At 47.3% G+C, this 23,214-nt stretch overlaps 1 protein-coding gene across 1 annotated transcript in view; it reads right to left on the bottom strand.

Moving 5' to 3' along the window:
* Window positions 1–16,916, bottom strand: part of RASSF4 (Ras association domain family member 4) — a 101,422-nt gene extending 84,506 nt beyond the window's left edge. Inside the window, exon 1 of the mRNA XM_029061387.1 lies at window positions 16,702–16,916. The gene's annotated coding sequence lies outside the window, so the exon portion shown is untranslated. The remainder of the gene's footprint in view (window positions 1–16,701) is intronic.
* Between the last annotated feature and the right edge of the window lie 6,298 nt (window positions 16,917–23,214).

Raw genomic sequence — 23,214 nt, 5'->3', positions numbered from 1 at the left:
ACGTGGGACAATCTGATGACTCTGTATCTACTCCAGCGCTTAGAACAGTGCTCTGCATATAGTAAGTGCTTAACAAATACCATTATTATTATTATTATTTGACATGCAAATACAGAAATTATGCTGATAAAAACCATTCTTTTGTATATGAGAGGGAAAACTCTCCATCCAACATCCTCTATCCCTGGGTCTTGCTTTCTCCTTCTCCTTCCCCTTCCCCTTTTACTTTACAAAAAAAATAAGTATATCATAGTTCTGCATCATTTGCATCATTCTGCATCACACTTGAATTTGTAACCTTTAAGCACTCGAGGTTTACTTCACCCTCACTCAGCCCCACGCACTTATGTATATAACTGTAATTTTTTTTTTAATGTCTATACCCCCCATAAAGCTCCTTCAATAAATCAATGGTACTTATTGAGTGCTTACTATACGCAGAGCACTTTACTAAGCGTTCGGTAGAAGACAACAGAATTAGCAGACACATTCACTGCCCGTAAGGAGTTTACGGTTTCCTTCTGGGTAGGGAATGTGTGTACCAACTCTTTTATACTGTACTCTCCCAAACCCTCAGTGGACTTCTCAATACCCATTAAGCTCTCAATAAATACCACTGATTGATTGCTTGTTGTGTGTCTGTGTGCCAAACACTGTTCTAAGCCCCTGGAGACACACAGATAATCAGACCAGTCACAGTTCTTGTCCCACATAGGGGCTCACAGTTCATCCATTCATTCAGTCGTATTTAATGATGTTGGTATTTGTTAAGCGCTTACCATGTGCAGAGCACTGTTCTAAGCGCTGGGGGAGATACAGGGTAATCGGGTCATCCCACGTGAGGCTCACAGTTAATCCCCATTTTACAGATGAGGTAACTGAGGCACAGAGAAGTGAAGTGACTTGCCCGCAGTCCCACAGCTGACAAGTGGCAGGGCTGAGATTTGAACCCAAGACCTCTGACTCCCAAGTCCGGGCTCTTTCCATTGAGCCACGCTGCTTTATTGAGCACTTACTGTGTGCAGAGCACTGTACTCAGCCCTTGGAAAGTACAATTCAGCAATAAAGAGAGACCATCCCTGCCCACCTCGACCATACAATGTTGAAGTCCACAGTTCAAAGGGTGGGGAGAACAGGGATTTCATCCCCATTTTACGGATAAGGAAACTGAGTTCCAGAGGAGTTAATTTACTTGGCCGAGGTCACGCAGAAAATCTTTTTCAGACAAGTACGTCACTTCTCCTGACGTTCTGAAAAAATAGGTAAAAGAAATGGTAATCCCAGCCTTCCTTCCTTCATTTTAGAACTGGGAAACAACTGGAGAGGAAAATGAGAGGGGTAAAGCCACTTCCTCAGTATCATTCAGCAAGACCCTGGCAGCGGAATTAGAACTCAGCTCTTCAGACGGTCAAACCCTTGGGCCGTTCACTGCGGATCACACTATCCCCCTGACGATCCTGACCTCTTAAGGGTGATGGATCTTAATAACTGGAAATCTTTAGAGTTGGTTACTTCTGGTACCTATTAAACTTCTCACTGTAGGCTTCAAGGCTGTCCATCCCCTTGCCCCCTCCTACCTCTCCTCCCTTCTCTCTTTCCACTGCCCTCTGCCGCTCACCTCCTCACCGTCCCCCGTTCTCGCCCAGCCCGCCATCGACCCCTGGCCCGTGTCCTCCCGCGGTCCTGCAACGCCCTCCCACCTCACCTCCGCCGAACTAATTCCCTTCCCCTCTTCAAAGCCCTACTGAGAGCTCACCTCCTCCAGGAGGCCTTCCCAGATTGAGTTTCCCCTTTTCCCTCTGCTCCCTCTGCTCCCTCTGCTCCCCTTCTACCCCTCCTTCGCCTCTCCTCAGCTAAACCCTCTTCTCCCCCCTTTCCCTCTCCTCCTCCCCCTCTCCCGTCCCACCCTCTCAGCACTGTGCTCGTCCGCTCAACTGTATATATCTTCATCACCCTATTTATGTTGTTTAATGAGATGTACATCACCCTGATTCTGTGTGCCATTGTTTTTATGAGATGTTCTTCCCCTCGACTCTATTTACTGCCATTGCTCTTGTCTGCCATCTCCCCCATTAGACCGTAAACCCGTCAAAGGGCGGGGACTGTCTCTATCTGTTACCGATTTGTACATTCCAAGTGCTTAGTACAGTGCTCTGCACATAGTAAGCGCTCAATAAATACTATTGAATGAATGAATGAATGAATGAAGTGTTTACTACGGGTTTGCAGTGTAGTCCAGGGGAAAGAGCACATCACTGATGAAGAGCAGACTGGATTCTAATTCTACTCTGCCTCTGGCCTGTGGTTTGGCCTTCAACAAGACACCTGACCCCTCTGGGCATCAGTTTCCTCAGCTTTAGTTATTCATTCATTCAAGTGTATTTACCGAGTGCTTAAAGTGTGCAGAATGCTTCACTAAGCTCTTGGGAGAATACAATCCAACAATAAACAGACACATTCCCTTTAAAATGGGGACCAACTACCTGCAATCCTTTCTGAGGTGTGAGCATTGTATGGGAAAGGGACTGTGGGAACTAATTATTTCGAATCCACCCCAGCACTCAGTACATAATAATCATAATAAAAATAATGATAATGGACCTTGAGTACTTACCAGGTGCCAAGCATCACACTGGGTTCGGACACAGAGTCTGACCCACACAGGGCTCAAAATCTAAGAGATGAGAGGTAGGGAGAGTGCCACTTGGGTTCCCATTGTACAGATGGGAACACTGAGGCTCAGAAAGGTTGTGACGAGTTCCAGGTCACTCAGCAGCCCAGTGAGATTATAATTCCCCTGCCAGGAATGGAGTTTGTATCCCTCTAACTTGAATTATAGTTTTAACACAGGAAAAGCAGTATAATGTAGGGGCTAGAGCCTGGGCTTGGAAGTCAGACGGTCATGAGTTCTAATCCTGACCTTGGTCAGGTCACTTCACTTCACTTCACCTCACTGCCAAATGGGGATTGAGACTGAGCCCCACATGGGACTGGGACTGTGTCCAACCCAATTTGCTTTTATCCACCCCAGTGCTTAGTACAGTGGCTGGCACATAGTAAACGCTAAACAAATACCATCATTACCAACCCTTGCCTGCGTCCTCCCTCGGGCTGGATCTCAGCCTAGTGGCAAGAGTGTGGGTTGGGGAGTCAGAGAATGTGGATTCTAAGCACAACCTTTGACACTTGTCTGCTGTGTGACCTTGGGCAAATTATTTAATTTAGAGAAGCAGCATAGCTCAGTGGAAAGAGCCCGGGCTTGAGAGTCAGAGGTCATGGGCTCTAATCCCGATTCTGCCACTTGTCAGCTGTGTGACTGTGGGCGAGTCACTTAACTTCTCTGGGCCTCAGTTCCCTCATCTGTAAAATGGGGATGAAGACTGTGAGCCTCTCGTGGGACGACCTGATTACCCTGTATCTCCCCCAGTGCTTAGAACAGTGCTCTGCACATAGTAAGCGCTTAACACATACCAACATTATTTGTCTCCCCCGATTAGACTGCAAGCCTGTCACTGGGCAGGGATTGTCTCTATCTGTTGCTGAATTGTACATTCCAAGCGCTTAGTACAGTGCTCCGCACATAGTAAGCGCTCAGTAAATACTATTGAATGACTTTAACTTCTTTAACTTCTGCCTCACTTCCCTCATCTATAAAATGGGGATTAAGCCCGTGAGCCCCGATTACCTCGTATCTACCTCAGCGCTTAGAACAGTGCTTGGTGAATTAACAAATTAACAGCGCTTAACAAATACCATAATTATTATCTCTGTCTCCCTCTATATCTGACATGCCAACACTCTCCCCACCTTCAGAGCCATCCTAAAAATCACATCTTGTCCAGAAATAATAATAATTCTGGTATTTGTTAAGTGCTAACTGTGTGCCAAGCACTGTTCTAAGCTCTGCGGGAGATACAAGGTAATCAAGTTGGACACAATCTCCGTCCCACATGGAACTCAGAGTCTCAATCCCCATTTTACACATCCGACCTGTCACCAAGACCTGCCGGTCTCGCCTTTATAATATAGCCAAGATCCGCCCTTTCCTCTCCACCCAAAAGGCTACCTTACTGCTACGGGTTCTCGTAATATCCCGGCTGGATTACTGTGTCAGCCTTCCCTCTGATCTCCCTTCCTCCTGTCTCTCCCCGCTCCAGTCTATTCTTTACTCCGCTGCCCCGCTCATCTTCCTGCAGAAACGTTCTGGGCCTGTCACTCCCCTTCTTAAAAACCTCCAGTGGTTGCCTATCGACCTCCGCACGAAACCAAGACCTCTCACTCTAGGCTTCGAGGCTGTCCATCACCTCGCTCCCTCCTACCTTTCCTCTCCTCTCTCTTTCCACCGCCCACCCCGCACGCTCCGCTCCTCCGCCGCCCACCTCCTCACCGTCCCCCGTTCTCGCCCATCCCGCCGTTGACGCCCGGGCCACGTCCTCCCGCGGTCCCGGAACGCCCTCCCTCCTCACCTCTGCCAAACTCACTCTCTTCCCCTCTTCAAAGCCCTACTGAGAGCTCACCTCCTCCAGGAGGCCTTCCCACACTGAGCTCCCCTTCTCCCTCTACTCTCTCTACTGCCCCCCTTCACCTCTTTGCAGCCAAACCCTCTTTTCCCCCCATCTCCCTCTGTTCCTCTCCCTCTCCTTTCCCATCCCCTCGGCACCGTGCTCGTCCGCTCGACTGTATATATTTTCATTACCTTATTTGTTTTGTGAATGAAATGTACATCGCCTTGATTCTATTTAGTTGCTCTTGTTTTAATGAGATGTTCTTCCCCTCGATTCTATTTATTGCCATCCTTCTCGTCTGCCCGTCTCCCCCGATTAGACCGTAAGCCCGTCAAAAGGCAGGGACCGTCTCTATCTGTTACCGATTTGTACATTCCAAGCGCTCAGTACAGTGCTCTGCACATAGTAAGCGCTCAATAAATACTATTGAATGAATTTTACAGATGAGGTAACTGAGGCAAAGGGAAGTGAAGTGACTTGCCCAAGCTCACACAGCAGACAAGGCCCTGACTGAGCCCTCATTTCCCCTGTAAACCCTGCCTTTTCCATCAACTACGCACCTGTCTGTCTAATCCAAGCCCTTAGCCTATTCTACCTTGATTACTCTGTCAGCCTCCTTGCTGACCTCCCTGCTGCCCGTCTCCTCCACTCTGGTCCAAACTTCCCTCTGCTGCCCTGGTCGCTTTTCTATACAGACGTTCAGGTCTCGTTTCCCCACTCCTCGGGAACGGCCAGCGGTTATCCATCCACCTCTGCATCAAGCAGAAACTCCTCACCATCGGCTTTAATGCGGTCCATCCCCTTGCTCCCTCCTACCTCAACTTACTACTCTCTTACTCCAACTCAGCCCACACACTTCGATTCTCTAATGCCAACCTACTCACTGAACCCAGATCTATCTCACCGCCGATCTCTTGCCCATCTCCTGCCTCTAGCCCGGAATGTCCTCCCTCTTCATATCCCATCAATGGGCAGGGATTGTCTCTATCTGTTGCCGAATGGTCCATTCCAAGCGCTTAGAGCAGTGCTCTGCACATAGTAAGCGCTCAATAAATACTATTGAATATCCACAGACAATGACTCTCCCCACCTTCCAAGTCTTACTGAAGGCCCGTCTCCTCCAAGAGGCCTTCCCTGACTGAGCCCTCTTTTCCTCTTGTCCCGCTCCCCTCTGCGTTGCCCTGACTTACTCCCTTTATTCATCCCTCCTTCCCAGCCCCACAGCACTTATGTATCTATCTGTCAGTTTTCTTCTTCTACTGATTTATGCCTCTCCCAGTAGACTGTTAGCTTGTTGTGGGTAGCGAATGTATCTGTTATTTTTCTGTATTGTACTCTCCCAAGCACTTAGTAGAGTGCTCTGCACACAGAAGCGCTCAATAAGTACGACTGACTGACTGTCTTTAGCACCTACTTTAAGACTCACCCCAGCCCCGCTGTTCTTATGTGCATATCCTTACTCTCTGCCATTTTCCCTTCCTGTAATTTATTTTAATGTCCGTTCTCCTATCCGTAGGCTGTAAGCTCCCGGTGGGCAGGGATCGTGGTGACCACTTCTATCGTACTGTACCTGTAGAGAAGCAGCGTGGCTCAGTGGAAAGAGCACGGGCTTTGGAGTCAGAGGTCATGAGTTCGAATCCCGGCTCTGCCACTTGTCAGCTGTGTGACTGTGGGCAAGTCACTTAACTTCTCTGGGCCTCAGTTCCCTCATCTGTAAAATGGGGATTAACTGTGAGCCTCACATGGGACAACCTGATTACCCTGTATCTACCTCAGCACTTAGAACAGTGCTCTGCACATAGTAAGTGCTTAACAAATACCAACATTATTATTACCTTCCCAAACGTGAAGCACAGTGCTCTACACACAGTGAGTGCTCAATAAATATCATTACTGATTGATTGAATTTTCAGGCACTAGGAGGTAATTTGTCCTTCCTCCATCTTCACATCCACTGAGGCTCCTCTGCTTTGAACCATAGCTCTAGCAGAGTCAGGTGACCTATCAATCCATCAATCAGTGCTATTTATTGCGCACCCTCGGTGGGCAGACCACTGTACTAAGTGCTTGGGGCAGCACAACGTAACAAAGTTGCACCACACAACAACGAGCTCATTCAGTCCTCGATCCACGTCCACTCCCTCGTTTCCATAGCCTCTCAAAGGATGACCCCATTTAACGGGGATCAGCAAGGATATTCAGTCCTTCAGTGGTATTTATCTAGTGTTTATGATGTGCAGAACACTGTACTAAGCACTTGCAAAAATGCAATACAGTTCAGTCAATCTAAAGTATTTATTGAGTACGCGCACGCAGAAATCAGACTGTAAGCCCGTCAAACGGCAGGGACTGTCTCTATCTGTTGCCGACTTGTTCATTCCAAGCGCTTAGTACAGTGCTCTGCACAGAGTAAGCGCTCAATAAATACTATTGAATGAATGAACACTGAAGCAAGCATTTGGGAAAGTACAAAGTTTACAGGTCGAGTATGGGAAACAGACATGGAAATAAATGACAGATAGGAGCGCTGACCGAGTAAAAGGGTAGGTACGTAAATAATAATGTTGGTCTTTGTTAAGGGCTTACTATGTGCAGAGCACTGTTCTAAGCGCTGGGGTAGATACAGGGTCATCAGGTTGTCCCACGTGAGGCTCACGGTTAATCCCCATGTTACAGATGAGGTCACTGAGGCCCAGAGAAATGAAGTGACTTGCCCACAGTCACACAGCTGACGAGTGGCAGAGCCGGAAGTCGAACTCATGACCTCTGACTCCGAAGCCCAGGCCCTTTCCACTGAGCGATGCTGCTTCCCCAAATGTAAATGTTCTAGGGGGTGGACGTAGGAGTGGAGAGAGTATACAACTGCTGAGGTGGTATGGGAGACGGTACAGAGAGGCGACACAGAAGGGATGGAGCATCAATCATCAAATCAATCATATTTATTGAGTGCTTATGCTGTGCAGAACACTGTACTACGTGCTTGGGAGAGTAAAGTATAAGGGAGTTGGTATATACGTTCCCTGCCCACAGCAAGCTATGATTTTAGTAATAGTAATAATGGTATTTATTAAACACTTACTATGTGCCAAGCACTGTTCTAAGCATTGGGGTAGATACAAGGTGATCAGGTTGTCCCACGTGGGATTCACAGTCTTTATCCCCATTTTACAGATGAGGTCACTGAGGCACAGAGAAGTGAAGTGGCTTGCCCAAGGTCACCCAGGATTGGAAACCATGTCCTCTGACTCCCAAACCTGTGTTCTTTCCACTAAGCCACGCTAGGCTTTGAAGATGGGGAAGCAGCATGGTCTAATGGATAGAGCACGATCCTGGGAGTCAGAGGACTTGGGTTCTAATCTTGGCTCTGCTGCATGTCTGCTAGGTGACCTTGGGCAAGTCAGTGCACTTTTCTGGGCCTCAGTTACCTCATCTGTAAAATGGGGATTGAGACTGTGAGCCCCAGGTGGGACAGGGACTGGGTCCAACTTGATTACCTTGTATCTCCCCCAGAGCTTAGAACAGGGCTTGGCACATAGTAAGTGCTTAGCAAACACCACTATTATTATTATTATTGTTTATAATAATGCTGGTCTATCAGATGTGAAGGGACAAGGAGTCCCAGGTTGGAGGGAGGGTGTGAGCCAGGGCCGACGTCAAGAAATAAGACGGAGGCATGTTAGGTAGGTTGGTGTTGGAGAAATACGTTTGGGGGTTGGGTTGTAGTGGGAGAGAAGTAGAGATAAGAAATGAAAGAGACCTGACTGAGTACTTTAAAGCCAATATTGCATTTACAATAAAGCATGAGTTTGGAAGTCAGAGGATGTGGGTTCTAATCCCCCCTCCACCTCTTGTCTGCTCTGTGACCTGCACTTTAACTTCTCTGTGTCTCAGTTACCTCAACTGTAAAATGGGGATTGAGACTGTGAACCCCACATGGTACAATCTGATTACCTTGTATCTACCCCGGCGCTTAGAACAGTGCTTGGTATGTAGTAAATACTTAATAAATACCATAATAATAATAATAATTATTATTGTTGAGGAGTTTCTGCTTGATGAGAAGATGAATGGGCAGTCAAATTAGTTGGTTAGCAGAAACTCGTTAGGTTGGGAAGAGAACTGGACCCAAGATGTTGTTTTGAGGCCTGGTGGAGATAGAGTGGGAGAGAGGGAAAGATGTTTGTGGGGGGAGAGAGAGAGAAAGGGATGAAGGGAGCAAGAGAGGGATGAAGGTAGAGAAAGAGAGGGACAAAAAGAGAGAGAGAGAGAGAGAGAGAGAGAGAGAATCTCCCCAACCTTTCTGCTTCTCAACCCAAGCTCCCCTGAGCATCTCTTGCCATCTCCGGGGTAACTCTGACCCTCTCCGTTAGAGCTCTCCAGACCTGTTAAACTTGTTTTATAATAATAATAATAATGTTGGTGTTTGTTAAGTGCTCACTATGTGCCGAGCACTGTTCTAAGCGCTGGGATAGATACAGGGTAATCAGGCTGTCCCACGTGGGGCTCACAGTCTTCATCCCCATTTTACAGATGAGGTCACCGAGGCTCAGAGAAGCTAAGTGACTTGCCCACAGTCACACAGCTACCAAGTGGCAGAGCCGGGATTCGAACGCATGACCTCTGACTCCAAAGCCCTTGCTCTTTTCCAAGAAACTCTTCCAACTCAATGACTTTCAAGTTTTTGGAACCATCATCCAGGAATTGTTGTGGGCTGGTGGAAGTGCAGGACACAGAGAGCAGAGAGGAGCGTGAAATGGCTTTTTCAGTCACAGTGTTCTGCAGCTGGCATAGAATTCCCTGTTGACATGGCCTTTTATATTTTGTGTGTTTTCATTGTTCCTTCTTCGCATGCATGTCCGTCACCAATGCTCTCAAACCCTTGTTCTCAGGCTGGGAAGCACCTGGGGCTGGGACTATGTTGGAAATCTGAGAACTTGGGTCCTAATCCCTGCTCTGTCATTTGCCTGCTGGATGACCTTGGATAAATCACTGCACTTCTTTGTGCCTCAGTTACCTCATCTGTAAAATGGGGATTAAAACCCATGAGCCCCTCGTGGGACACGGACTGGGTCCGACCTGATGAGCTTGTATCTACTGTAGTGTTCAGTGCAGTGAGAGAGAGGGACTCCATCTTGAATTATTTGACCCCGGGAGCAACAAGGCTAAAGAACGATTTAGAGGAGAAACTATATTGCCTTTCTGAAGAATTGTTGAGGACCTGGAGAGCAACCGAATTGTTATTCAGAGGGCTTAAGGAGGGGATAAATTGCTCTGCTGTGGGCAGGAAAAGAACTGCCTGATGGCGGAATAAGCTCAGGGAGAGGGGTCTCCTTCCTCCCTGGTTTACTTTGGAGCGAGTGGGAGACAGGTGCAATTCTGAGCAGCCCCCCTGCTGCAACCTCCCCCTCCGGACCATGGGTAAAAGGAGGAAAGAACTGGCCCATTTTGCCTAGCGCAGAACCACCTAAGCTATGCACTAAGATGCTTCCGGCTGCCGAGACCCAGCGCCTAAGACTTGAACCGGCCCGACTCTTTGAAACTCCTCCAGTGTGGGATCATCTTCAAAAAGACTTGGGGAGAACCAGTTGGATTGGTAACTCTAGATGTTGTACTTCTTGTGTGGGTGCGCGTATGCGCCTAGCCCCTGTTTTTGTATAAAATAAAGCTTTCCGCCGTAACGGTGGTGTTTGGTTTTACTTTTGGAACATATCATTTGAGCGCCCCAATTAATATGGGAGTCAAATCCCTGGTTAAGCACTCGCAGGTTGAGCATCTGATACTGTGGGGGAGCGATTTCCGGGCGGGGCTCATGACATTTAGTACAGGGGCCTAGCACATTGAAAAGTGCTTAACAAATATCATAAAAAAGAGGCCTGTTTTGTGTCTGAAGTGTGGGGCCTTGGGGAGGAAGGGCACCACAACATTTATGTACATATCAGTCATTTATTCATTTATGTTGACTTCAGCCTCCTCCTCTAGAGTGTAAATTCCTTGTGGGCAGGGATTGTCTCTCTTTAAAGAAGCAGAGAAGCAACATGGCTCAGTGAAAGAGCACGGGATTAGGAGTCAGAAATCATGGTTTCTAATCCTGACTCTGCCACTCGTCAGCCGTGTGACTTTGGGCAAGTCACTTAACTTCTCTGTGCCTCAATTACTTCATCTGGAAAATGGGGATGAAGACTGTGAGTGAGCCCCACATGGGACAACCTGATTACCTTGTTTCTACCCTGGTGCTTAGAACAGTTTTGGCACTTAGTAAGGGCTTAACAATTGCAATTATTATTATTAATGTTATCTCAAGCACTTAGTACAGTGCTCTGAACACGGTGAAGGCTCAATAAATCGACCGATTGACTGAAAAGGAACTCCAAGTGTTGGCAGGGTGAGCTAGAAGGGACCGCTCGCAGAGGGAAGTAGAGTCTGAGTTCGGGAGATGGGGGCAGAGGGTAGTCACCCCTCGGTGTAAATTAGAAACAAGGCACGGATCAGGGGTAGGGCGTTATTCTTGAATCTAATTTAAGATTCAGTTCCTGCCACTATCCGGTACAGTTCTCTATCAATCAGTCAACCACGACTACCTGGCCATACCCCACTTGTTTTCTGTTCCTTCTGAGGGTTCCAGGCCTAGTAGTCATCGGATAGTGGCAGCGAAATACCGTGGTGATCGTGAGGTACACTCATGAGGAAGTCCTGAGAATCCCTACCCCATCTGTTGATCGCCAAACACCCCAGTAACCTGGTATCACTGATATTTATTGAACACTTATTGTGGGAGAGTAATAATAATAATTATGGTATTTGTTAAGCGCTTACTATGCACCAAGCACTGTTCTAAGCGCTAGGATAGATACAGGGTAATCAGGTTGTCCCACGTGGGGCTCGCACTTTTAATCCCCCTATTACAGATGAGGTAACTGAGGCACAGAGATGTTAAGTGACTTGCCCAAGATGGCACAGCTGACAAGTGGCAGATGGGGGATTAGAACCCACGCCCTCTGACTCCCAAGCCCCGGCTCTTTCCATTAACCCACATTGCTTACTAAAGCAGGAATACGATAATACAAAAGAGGTGATAGACATGTTTCCTGCCATAAGAAGATGTAGGGCTGAGGGTGGGGTGAGTAAAGGATGCGATCCAGGTGCAAGGCCGATGCAGAAGGAAGAGGGAGATGAGAAGCAGCAGAGAATGGTGGATGGACCACGGGCCCGGGAGTCAGAAAGTCATGGGTTCGAATCCTCAGTCTCCCATTTGTCTGCCGTGTAACCTCGGGCAAGTCACTCAACTTCTTTGTGCCTCAGTAACCTCATCTGTAAAATGGGGATTGAGACTAGGAGCCCCACATAGGACAGAGACTGTGTCCAACCTGATTTGCTTGCTTCCACCTCCATGTTTAGTACAGTGCCTGGCACCTAGTAAGCGATTAACAAATACCAAAATTATTATTATTATTATTAAGAGGAAATGAGGACTTAGCCTCCTGGAGGAGATGAGATTTTAATAAGGCTTTGGTCAAAAGGGAGCAGAAATGGCCTGGCCCTTTCTGGTTTCACAGATCTCAGCATGGTGCCAGTTCATCTCTACCCACCAGGCTTGTGGCCTGAAATACCCTCCCTCCTCAAATCTGAGAGACGACTTTCCCCCCTTTCAAAGCCTTATTGAAGGCCCATCTCCTCCAAGAGGCCTTCCCTGATTAAGCCTCACTTTTCCTCATCTCCCCCTCCCTTCTGTGTCACCCTGACTTGCTCCCTTTGCTCTTCCCCCCTCCCAGCCCTTATGTACACAGGTGCTGGGGGGAGGGGACGGGGGTAGAGCAGAGGGAGGGAGTCGGGGCGATGGGGAGGGGAGGAGGAGCAGAGGAAATAGGGGGCTCAGTCTGGGAAGGCCTCCTGGAGGAGGTGAGCTCTCAGTAGGGCTTTGAAGGGGGGAAAGAGAGCTAGTTTGGCAGATGTGAGGAGGGAGGGCATTCCAGGACAGAGGTAGGACGTGGGCCAGGGTCGATGGCGGGACAGGGGAGAATGAAGCACAGTGAGGAGGTGAGCAGCAGAGGAGTCGAGTGTCCACGCTGGGCTGGAAAAGCAGAGAAGAGAGGTGAGGTAAAAAGGGGCAAGGGGATGGAGAGCTTTGAAGCCAAGAGTGAGGAGTTGTTGCTTCATGCGAAGGTTGTTAGGCAACCACTGGAGATTTCTGAGGAGAATGACATGCCCAGAGCATTTCTGTAGAAAGATAATCCGGGGAACAGAGTGAAGTATAGACTGAAGCAGGGAGAGACAGGAGGATGGGAGATCAGAAAGGAGGCTGATGCACTAATCCAGTGGGGATATGATGAGAGATTGTACCAGCAAGGTAGCAGTTTGAATGGATAATAAATATGCTCAAAAAATGTGATTGAATGAAAAAATGCTTAACAACTGCCATTATTATTATTAAGAGCTCAGTAAATCCCAGTGATTGACTGACATTGGCTTTGCCAGTGAAAACAAGAGATGTTTCTCTGTCTCTTAAGCTTCCGGGGTCCTCTCTGTGACCCATCAATGGTTATTGGGGCAGGTCACCGACCTCTCCAGGCTTTTACAAATCTGGGAATGAGATCGCTTCTGTTTCTCAAGGGTGTCACCCAGCCTCAGTAGAGTCCCCCGGGGCCTAACCTCCTCCCTGATTTTTCCTTAGGTTGCACTTCAACTGCAAGGGGTCTCCGGGTCTCTCTCTGTTAAAAAGTCAGTCAGAGGCCCGAGAGGGTGAATGCCTCTGTCTAATTGACTTCCAGCTAGTAGCTTAGCCCCAGGGGGAGTCTGGGCTGCTTTTGTTACTGTGTGAAACACAGAGGCCTCTTTATCTCTCTCTTATCTCTCCTGCGGCAGCTCTTTTCTGTAGATCTTCTTTGGGAGGGATGGGTTAAACCAGCGGGGCTGTGTCACGGGAGCAGGGAGGGAAGTCGTTTGACCTCAGTCCTAGCAACACAAACACTGGGCCTGGAAAATGCCACCGAGTTCCAAAGGAAGCGACTTGGTCGGGTTTCCCTCTTAGGAAAAGGAACACGAGAGCTGGAGACCCACAAACATCCCTCCCAGAAAGCTTCCAGGAATGTGCCGAGATAAAAAGCTGGGGAAACACAATGTGTCCCACTCTGGGCTTCCTTCGCAGCTGGGTCGCTGACTGTCATGTGCTGTTGTACACAACAGAGCCTTCCCCTCTGGCAATTCAATTGCTTAAGGACAAATTAGTCATCAGGACCAACGGCCAGTTCTCTGCCCTCCTTCCCTGCACTATGTCCCCTCTCTGCATGTCACCTTCCGTCACTTTCAAAAATGATTAGGACAAGGGCATTTCCATAATGATTAGTGCAGGGGCGTTTCCATAGCTCACCGAATTTGCACTGATCTTGCCCGTTTTGCCCCAGATCTCCCTCCCCTGTCCAGCGCCTTTGCCTTTCTACATTAAGCCCATCACCACCTGTGGCAGACCCAAACCTAGTTCCTCCTCACACCTGGAATCAATCAATCTATCAGTGGTATTTATTGAGCACTTACTGTGTGCAGAGCACTGGACTGTTAGTTAGTGAGTTGGGTTTATTGAGTGCTTACTGAGTGCAGAGCACTGTACTAAGTGTTTGGGAGAGTACAATATCGCAGGGAGATTACTCTTGCCCACAAGGAGTTTACAGCCTAGAAAGGATAATCTCATACATACTAAGCATGTTCTGCCTCCTACTTAGATCCAAGATAATCAGGCTGAACACGGTTTGCGTCCCACATGGGGCTCGCAGTCTTAATCCTCATTTTACAGTTAAGGAAATGGAGGCACTGAGAAGTCAAATGGCTTGTCCAAGATTACCCAGCAGAGAAGTGGAGGAGTCGGGATTAGAATCCAGGTCCTTATGGACTCATAGGTCTGTGCTCTAACCACTAGACCACGCTGGCCTTAAGCGTTTGGGAAGTGCAAAACTACTGATATACTCCCTGCCCATAAAGAGCTTGCACATTCCTGTGCTTGGCATATAAAAGGTGGGCCAAGCACTGTGACTAACCCAATTGGCTTATATCCACCCCAACACCTAGTACAGTGCCTGGCACACAGTAAGCACTTAACAAATACCACGATTACTATTATTATTATTACTAATTAGTAACGAAGAGGAGAGATCAGAAAAGTGGAGCTCAAGTCCTACCTCCGTCACCTACCAACTCAATGACCTTGGGTAAGTCATTAATCTTTTTGGGTCTCAGTTTCCTCATCTGCAAAATGGGGATAAAATGGATGATGGACCCAATTTGAGACAGGGGACTATGAAAAAGCTCATTACCTTGCATCTATCTGAGCCCTCAGCGCATAGTGTATGCTCAATAAATGCCATAATAGTAAATAAGAATCATACATTTTGTTGTATTGTGACCTATTAATCAGTGGTATTTTTTGAGTACTTACTATGTGGGGAGCACTGTACCAAACATTTGGGAGCGTCCAAAAGAGTTAGCAGGTACGATAATTATAATAATTATAGTATTTGCTAAGTACTTACTATTTATACCCTCAACTATGCTGTAAACTCATTATGGGCAGGGAATGTATCTGCTAATTATGTGGTATTGTACTCTCCCAAACAGTGCATAGTAAGCATTCAATAAATACCACTGAGTGATTCCGTGCCAAGCGATATTCTAAGTACTGGGGTAGATACAAAGTTATCTCTTTGGACAGATTCCCTGACCCACATGAGGCTCACAGTGTAGTTAGAAGGGTGTAGGATTTAGTGCCCACTTCTCACCCCCCTCCTCAAAAACTCCAGTGGTTGCCTATCAACCTCTGTAATAAACAAAAACTCCAGTGGTTGCCTATCAACCTCTGTAATAAACAAAAACACCTCACTCTGGGCTTCAAAGTTCTCCATCCCCTTGTCCCCTCCTACTTCGCCTTCCTTCTCTCCTTCTCCATCCCAGCCCCCACATTCTGTTCCTCTGCTGCCCCTCACCTCCTCGGTGGGCCTCGTTCTCTCCTGACCCGCCATCGACCCCTGGCCCACATCCTACTCCTGGCCTGGAATGCCCTCTCTCCTCAAATCCACCAAACAATCACACTTCCCCCCTTCAAAGCCCTACTGAAGGCTCACTTCCTCCAGGAGGCCTTCCCAGACTAAGCCCACCTTTACCTCAGCTCCCCCTCTCCCCCGCATCGTCCCGACTCCCTTCCTTCGCTCTACCTCCCTCCCCTCCCCGTTACATATAGACATCTATAATTCTATTTTTTTATATTGATGCTATCGATGCCTGTTTACTTGTTTTGATGTTTTTCTCTCCCCTTCTAGGCTGTGAGCCCATTGTGGGCAGGGATTGTCTTTCTTTGTTGCTGAATTGTACTTTCCAAGCCCTCAGTAATAATAATAATGATGGTATTTGTTAAGCGCTTACTGTGTACAAAGCACTGTTCTAAACGCTGGGGGGATACAAGGTGATCAGGTTGTCCCACGTGGGGCTCGCAGTTTTAATCCCCATTTTACAGCTGAGGGAATTGAGGCACAGAGAAGTTAAGTGACTTGCCCACAGTCACCCAGCTGCCAAGCGGCAGAGCCGGGATTCGAACCCATGACCTCTGACTCCCAAGCCCGGGCTCTTTCCACTGAGCCACGCTGCTTCTCACAGCTCTCTGCACAGTTCTCTGCACATAGTAAGCGCCCAATAAATACGATTGAATGAATGAATCCCCATTTTACAGGTAGGGGAACTGAGGCGCAGAGAAATTAAGTGACTTGACAAGGTCACACAGCAGACAAGTGGCAGAGCCAGGATTAGAACCCAGGTGTCTGACTCCCAGGCCCGTGCTCTTTCCACCAGGTGACCGTGCTTCCTTCCCATCCGTCTCTCTCTAAACTCTATTTAGGCCTGGGCATGTGAGTTTATTTTCAGGAGTACTTTAATCCTTTCCATCCCTGCAAAATTCTCTGTCTTACGGTTCAACCTGTACAACATTCATTTCCGTTCCGGGCTGACTTTTGATGCAGTCTCTGTGAGCAAATGCTAGTCGCTGAGGTTTTGATCCTTAAAAATGGTAAGATGGAAATTCGAAGGGTGGATCGAGACATTTTAAAATCGTGAAACCAGCGTCGATGAGGGGGCGATATGCCCTCTGTGGGCTTTAGGAAAACCCCTTGCCTGTTCCAGTGCCCTGCCCTCCCCATCCCCACCAAAGCCCCTCTCCACTTACCTCATCAATCGGCGAACTTTCCCACCGGATTGAGTGCCTGGGTCTTAGCTATCAATGGCCCAGGCAGGCTTCAGTTGGGAGAGGGCTGGCCAGGGATGGATATCCGCGACGAGGAGGGAACTCAGAGAGATGACGGTCAAAAGCTAAAGTCGGGGTTGGGAGGAGGAGATGGGGAAGCCGATGAGAGCGGATTCCTGTATCTGGACACAAAACAAGGCTTGTTTCTTTTGAGATATCAGAGAATGGCTGAGGGGGAGAGAAGGGGAGCAACAGAATGAGGGCTGTGTCTGACGACACCCACAGCCCGCTGGGAAGTCCACAGTGGATGGCTACGATTTCCTCTTTGAGGAAAACTGAGAAGCGACGTGGCCCAGAGGGAAGAGCATGGGGCTGTGAGGCAGATGACTTGCCTTCTCATCCCGGCTCTGCTACTTGTCTGCTGTGCGACCTGGGCAAGTCTCTTCACTTCTCTGGGTCTCAGTTTCCTCAGTTGTAAAATTATTTCATTCAATAGTATTTATTGAGTGCTTACTACGTACAGAGCACTGTACTAAGTGCTTGGAATGTACGATTCGGCAACAGAGAGAAACAATCCCTGTTCAAAGACGAGCTCAGTCTAAATGGGGATTAAATTCCAGTTTTCCCTCTTACTTAGATGGTGAAAATCATGTGAGACAGGGATTGAGTCCAACTGATTAACTTGTATCTACTCCAGTGCTTAAAATGTTGCTTGGTACATAGTTACCCTATTTATTTTATTTTGTTAATGATGTCTATATCTCCATGATTTATCTTGATGATGTTGTTTTGTTCTGCTTTGCTTTGTTGTCTGCCTGTTAATGGGCAGGGATTGTCTCTATCTGTTGCCAAATTGTACATTCCCAGCGCTTAGGACAGTGCTGTGCACAAAGTAAGCGCTCAATAAATACTATTGAATGAATGAATGAGTAGTTAGGGCTTGATAAATGCCATTATAGGAATAATAATAGGGTTTGAGGTATCAGGGAAGTTTTCCTAAGACCTTGCAAGCGGAAAAAAAGGTAGAAGCCTGAGTGTGGAAGGACAATGGGTCTATCTATACCTCAGGGAGAACTGAGTTGGACTTATGATTATTAATAACAATCGTTAGTTAATAACCATGATAATTGTATTAGTTGAGTTCATTCATTCATTCATTCATTCAATAGTATTTATTGAGCACTTACTATGTGCACAGCACTGTACTAAGCACTTGGAATGTGCAAATCGGTAACAGAGACAATCCCTGCCCTTTGATGGGCTTACAGTCTAATGCGGGGAGACGGAGAGACAAGAACAATAGCAATAAATAGGATCGAGGGGATGAACATCTCATTAAAACGATAGCAGATAAATAGAATCAAGGTGATGTACATCTCATTAACGAAATAAATGGGTAATGAAGATATATACAGTTGAGCGGATGAATACAGTGCTGAGGGGAGGGGAAGGGAGAGGGGGAGGAGCAGAGGGAAAGGGGGGAAAAGAGGGTTTAGCTGACGGGAGGTGAAGGGGGGGTAGAGGGAGCAGAGGGTAAAGGGGAAGCTCAGTCCGGGAAGGCCTCTCGGAGGAGGTGAGCTCTCAGTAGGGCTTTGAAGAGGGGAAGAGAGTGAGTTTGGCGGAGGTGAGGAGGGAGGGCGTTCCGGGACCGCGGGGGAACGTGGCCCAGGGGTCGACGGCGGGATGGGCGAGACCGAGGAACGGTGAAGAGGTGGGCGGCGGAGGAGCGGAGCGTGCGGGGTGGGCGGTGGAAAGAGAGAAGGGAGGAGAGGTAGGAGGGGGCAAGGTGATGGACAGCCTCGAAGCCTAGAGTGAGAAGTTTTTGTTTCGCGCGGAGGTCGATAGGCAACCACTGGAGATTTTTAAGGAGGGGAGTGACAGGCCCAGAGCGTTTCTGCAGGAAGATGAGCCGGGCAGGGGAATGAAGAATAGACTGGAGCGGGGAGAGACAGGAGGAAGGGAGATCAGAGGGAAGGCTGACACAGTAATCCAGCCCGGATATTACGAGAGCCTGTAACAGTAAAATAGCCGTTTGGGTGGAGAGGAAAGGGCGGATCTTGGCGATACTGAGTGCTTACAGGGTGCCAAACACTTTAATAAGCACTATAGACTGTAAGCTCCCTTCTTGACTGTAAATTCCTTGTGGGCAGGGAATGTGTCTGCCAACTCTGTTGTACTCTACTCTCCCAAGTGCTTAGTTTAGTGCTCTGCAAGCAGTAAGGAATCAATAAATACGATTGATTGATTGATACTGATTGAGGTAGATGCAGGATAATCAAATTAGACCTCGTTCCTGTCTCACTTGCTAATGGTAGTCTAAAGGGGAGGGAGAACAGGCACTTAAACGCCTTTTTTTACAGGGGAGGAGACCGAGGCACAGGGCGGTTAAGTGGCTTACCCTAGGTCGTACAGAGGGCAAGTGAAGGAGCCCCAGAATTAGAACCCCGGTGTTCTGACTCCCGGTTCTCTGCTCTTTCCACCAAGCGACATGGCTTATCTACTTTCCGGTTTTATTCACCACATCAAAATGTCAGGAAAAACAGATCGAAGTTAGGAAGATGATATCAGCAATATCTCTGCCTGGGGTCAATAGAGGAAGTCGCAGAGAACACCGCTTGTGGTGATAGTCACAGGAACTTTCCGGGGGAGAGTGTGAATGAAGACTTTGGAGATATTTCAGGCTCTGGAAATGTCCGTCTCTGAGAGCCCTGGCCACTCTTGCCGGGGAGTGTTCTAATTCCGACTCCGCCACTTGTCAGCTGAGTGACTTTGGGCATGTCACTTCACTTCTCTGTGCCTCAGATATCTCATCTGGAAAATGGGGATTAAGACTGTGAGTCCCACATAGGACAACCTGATTACCTTGTATCTACCCCAGCGCTTAGAACAGTGCTTGGCACATAGTAAGCACTTAACAAATCCTTTATTATTCTTATTCTTTATTCTAGCTGCCTCTGCATCAAACAGAAACTCCTTACCACCGACTTCAAGGTACTCAATCAACTTGCCCCGTCCTACCTCACCTCCCTGCTCTCCTACTGATAATAATAATGTTGGTATTGGTTAAGCGCTTACTATGTGCAGAGCACCGTTCTAAGCGCTGGGGTAGACACAGGGGAATCAGGTTGTCCCACGTGGGGCTCACAGTCTTCATCCCCATTTTACAGATGAGGAAACTGAGGCCCAGAGAAGTTAAGTGACCTGCCCACAGTCACACAGCTGACAAGGGGCAGAGCTGGGATTCGAACTCATGACCCCTGACCCCAAAGCCCGTGCTCTTTCCACTGAGCCACACTACTACAGCCCAGCCCGCTCACTACACTCCTCTAAAGCCAACCTACTCCCTGTAATTAGATCTCATCTACCTCGCCCTTGACCCCTTACCCATCCTCTGGCCTGGAACTGTCTCCCCCTCCACTGGTGACAGACCACCACTCTCCCCACCTGGGCAGCATTATTAAAATCACATCTTGCTCCCTTTATTCGTCCCAGCTCCCAACTCCAAAACACTTATGTACATATCTGTCATTTATTCATTTATTTATATTAATGACTATCTCCACCTCTAGAATTTAAGTTCGATGAGGTCAGGGAATGTGTCTGTTTCTTGCTACACCGCACTCTCCCAAGGGCTCAGTACTCTGCTCTGCACACAATAAACATTCAGTAAATACAATTGAATGAATAAGTCTCATCCAAGAAGTCTTCCATTCATTCTTTCCCTGACTCACCCCTCATTTCTCTGTCTTAGTCACCCTCCTTTCTGCGTTATCTATGCATTTGGATCTGTACCCCTTAAGAACTTTGATGTTCACCCTTCCCCAGCCCCACAGCACTTATATACATATTCTTCCACTCTGCTGCTTCCACAGTCTGTAATTTCTTTCAGTGCCTGTCTCCTCTGGACTGTAAACTCCTTGTGCCCTCTCCCAACTACTTAGTATAGTGTTTTGTTCACGGTAAGTGCTCAATAAATACCACTGATTGATGAATTCTAAGACAAATATTAGGGGCACACCAGAAAAGTTGAAGTAAGAGAGCAGAGAAGGCTAATGTGATGGTAATAATTCTGCTAATAAAATGCTGAGCAATTTTAAAACAGAATTGTTCTGTGGATCTCTGAAGCTTTGAATCCACACAGGGGTTTAGGAATTGTTCTCCTCTTTCTCTCCTAGCACCCCCCACCCCTCTGCGTTGGTACCAAAACTTCAAGGGGTGCAGAAAATTTGGAAATATGAACCCCCTCTAATCCTCAAACCCAATCTTAAAAGGAGGGTCTAGCAGATGGAGCTGTGGGCTAAAAATTTTGGGAAATCCAAAAATAATGAGCAATATGACAGGCTCCTCTATGGGTTTGTTCTCCAGCTAGAAATGGAGTGCATTAATAATAATAATAATAATAACAGTAGCACTTATTAAGCACTTACTGTGTGCCAAGCACTGTTCTAAGCACTGGGGTAAATACAACGTAAACAGGTTGTCCCACACAGGGCTCACAGTTTTAATCCCCAGTTTACAGATGAAGTAACTGAGGCACAGAGAAGTTAAGTGGCTTATGCAAGGTCACACAGCAGACAAGTGGCAGAGCTGGGATTAGAACCCATGTCCTCTAACTCCCAAACCCATGCTCTTTCACTAAACCATGCTGCTTCTCTGGCTGTCCCCGAAACCTGAGCATTGAAGGAGAAGGAGCTCTAAAGCTATCATAATCATGATATTTGCTAAATCCTTACTATGTGCCAGGCACTGTTCTAAGCCCCCGGTAGATATAAAATAATCTGGCTAGACACGGTCGCTGCCCCTCATCCAGTTCACAGTTTAAGTAGGAGGGAGAGCAGGTGTTGAATCCCCATTTTACAGTTGAGAAAACTGAGGGGCAGAGAAGTTAAATGATTTGTCCCAGGTCACAAAGCAGGCAAGTGGCAGAGGGGAGATTAGAATCCAGGTCCCCTAACTTCCATGCCAATGCTCTTTCCACTAGGCCACACAGCTTCCCAGAAAAGAATTCAATCCATTAGCATAGTATGAAACGTGTTTAAATATTTCTTGGCTTGAGGTAATCACTCTCCTTATGTCTTTCCCGGTCACAAGTCCCGTACAGCATACCATGACCACGCTGACCAAATAAGAGGTGCTAACGTGATTATTCATTTTTGTAGAAAGCAGTTAAAGCTTGTTCTGCAGACTGTGATTGTCATTTTTCTATTTTAGTGAAAAAAGTGTCCAATTTAGGTTGAACGACAGCCTTCTTCTTGTCTTCGTGAAGCATCTCGTAGCAGGCTGAGACCTGAATGCTTCTACCCACCTCTGAACTCTTCTGTCCACTGGGGTTGTCGTCTTGAATCATTCTTTAAAAAGTCATCCATTTTTCTGAACAAGGGGGCAAGACATTTTCATCCCCCAATCTCAGCTGGAGGTGCAGCTTTTGAGTCAGCCATAAAGACCACCTTTTTCATCATCTGGCAGTGGTGGTTTTCTTTTCTTCTTCTGAAAGCAACACAGAATTGGGATGATGATAATAATAATAATTGTATTTGTTAAGTGCTTGCTTTATGCCAAGCGCAGCTCTAAGAACAAGGTAATCGGGTTGGATACAGTCCCTGTCCCACATGGGGCTCACAGTCTCAAGCCCCATTTTGCAGTTGAGTTAATTGATGCACAGAAAAATTAAGTGACTTCCCCAAGGTCACACAGCAGACAATCGAACCCATACCCTCTGACTCCCAAGCCCATGTTCATCCACTAATAATAATAATAATATTGGTATTTGTTAAGCGCTTACTACGTGCAGAACACTGTTCTAAGCGCTGGGGGAGATACAGGGTAATCAGGTTGTCCCACGTGAGGCTCACAGTCTTCATCTCCATTTTACAGATGAGGGAACTGAGGCCCAGAGAAGTGAAGTGACTTGTCCACAGTCACACAACTGACAAGTGGCGGAGCGGGGATTAGAACCCATAACCACGGACTTCCAAGCCCGGCCTCTTTCCACTGAATCACGCTGCTTCTTAAGTGCAGAGATTATAGTGAATTTAGGCTGCCTGACAGGAATGGCATTCCTCTCTCGCCTTACTGTCTTGCTGGAACTGAAAATATTTGGAGGTGGCAGGTAAGGAATTATGTTCTGCTCAACATGAGGAATCATGACTCGGTCATTAACTCAAGGAGTATCCATAAATCAATCAATATTGAGTGCTTACTATGTGCAGAGCACTGTACTAGGTGCTTAGGAGAGTATAACGCAGTAGTGATAGATTGAATATGTGAGTTGAACAATAATGATAGTAATAATAATGATGGGAGAGTCCAACACAGTAGTGCTAGAGCGTGTATTTGGGTTGAATAATAATAATGATAAAGGTATTTGTAAAGTGCTTACTATGTGCCAGGCACTGTATTAAACACTGGGATAGATATGACTTATCAGATTGGACACGGTCCCTGTCTCACATAGGGCTCACAGTCTTTATCCCCATTTTACAGATGAGATAACTG

This window comes from Ornithorhynchus anatinus, chromosome 3 (genome assembly GCF_004115215.2).
Source record: "Ornithorhynchus anatinus isolate Pmale09 chromosome 3, mOrnAna1.pri.v4, whole genome shotgun sequence".
NCBI lineage: Eukaryota > Metazoa > Chordata > Mammalia > Monotremata > Ornithorhynchidae > Ornithorhynchus > Ornithorhynchus anatinus.
The sequence above is the reverse complement of the archived record's forward strand: the minus strand, read 5'-3'. Positions and strand labels throughout refer to the sequence as shown.